At 35.7% G+C, this 1,525-nt stretch overlaps 1 protein-coding gene and 1 pseudogene across 2 annotated transcripts in view; both read right to left on the bottom strand.

Annotated features, from left to right (window-relative positions):
• The window catches only part of LOC102752159, a 4,330-nt pseudogene extending 3,760 nt beyond the window's left edge, over positions 1 to 570 (bottom strand).
• The window catches only part of LOC102752449 (inner centromere protein-like), a 73,401-nt gene that overhangs the window by 52,003 nt on the left and 19,873 nt on the right, over positions 1 to 1,525 (bottom strand). The gene's annotated exons all lie outside the window — the stretch shown is intronic.

Genomic DNA, 1,525 nt, shown 5'->3' with positions numbered 1-1,525 from the left:
CGCTCCCCTATCTGTCTGCCTTGTTGCCACTAACTGCCCTCCTCTGCCAGCCTGGTTGCCCCTAACCACCTCTGCCTCAGCTCCCACCACTGTGCCTTTCTCTGGAAGGATGTCCAGTCTAATTAGCATATTACCTTTTATTAGTATAGATAATGGTATGTTATTCAGACATAAAAAAAATAAGGTAAATCCTGACATAACTTGGAAGGACTTGGAGGGCGTTTTGCTAAGTGAAATAAGTTATACAGAGAATTCTAGCCAAATACTGTATGATCTCATTTATATGTGGAATCTAAAAACATCAAACTCAGAGTAGAATGATGGTTGCCAAGGGCTAAGTGGTGGGGGAAATGGGGAAATATTGGTCAAAAGGTACAAACTTCCAATTATAAAATGAATACGTTCCAGGAATCTAATGTATGGCATGGTGATTATAGTTAACAATATTGTATTGTATATTTGAAATTTTCTAGGACAGTAGAGCTTTAATGAGCTCACCATAACAAAAACAACAACAAAATAATTACGTGAGGTGAAGGTTGTGTTAACTCACCTTAGTGTGGTAAACATTTCACAGTATGTACACGTATCAAATCATTATATTGCAACACCTTAAATTTACACGTTATATGTCAATTATATCTGAATAAAGCTGGGGGGAAAGTACCTGATGGTTAAGATGACCTCTTTTAGTGGGACAGTGGGGACAGAAACCAGAATGGAAGGAGATGAAGAGTGAATAGGAGATTTTTAATTGAATATATGTAATTTTCTCTAACGCCTCCTAAATCCAACTAAAATTATTATAAAAGGAATAAAAAAAGTCATAAATGTTAGAGGTATAAAAAAAGACAAAAAGAAAACAGATAACAGATCCTAATATTTTAGATGCTGGAGACCAGATAGATAAATGATATATAACTTAGAAGAGAAAAAAAGCTAAAACCCAATAGAAAGAAAACAAGGAAAAAAGATGATTCTCCTCTAAAATTACAGAAAGGTTCAGAAATGAGAGGCACCCTGGTACTGGCACAAGAACAGGCATATAGATCAATGGAACAGAACAGAGACCCCAGAAATCAATCCAAGCCATTACACTCAATTAGTATTTGACAAAGGACAAAAAAGCATATAGTGGAGTCAAGTCAGTCTCTTCAATAAATGGTGCTGGGAAAAATGGATAGATATGTGCAAAAAAAAAAAATGAAACTAGACCACCAACTCACATCATATATAAAAATAAACTCAAAATGGAAAAAAAGACTTAATGTAAGTCATGAAAACATAAAAAAATCCTAGAAGATACCACAGTCAGCAAAATCTCAGACATTTCTCATAGCAATATGTTTGTGGATACATCTCCTAGGGTCGTGGTCAGCAAACTGCGGCTCACGAGCCACATGCGGCTCTTTGGCCCCTTGAGTGTGGCTCTTCCTAAGCCTTAGGAGTACCCTAATTAAGTTAATAACAATGTACCTACCTATATAGTTTAAGTTTAAAAAATTTGGCTCTCAAAAGAAATTTC

This window comes from Myotis davidii, unplaced genomic scaffold (genome assembly GCF_000327345.1).
Source record: "Myotis davidii unplaced genomic scaffold, ASM32734v1 scaffold509, whole genome shotgun sequence".
NCBI lineage: Eukaryota > Metazoa > Chordata > Mammalia > Chiroptera > Vespertilionidae > Myotis > Myotis davidii.
This window is presented reverse-complemented; position numbering and strand designations above follow the sequence as displayed.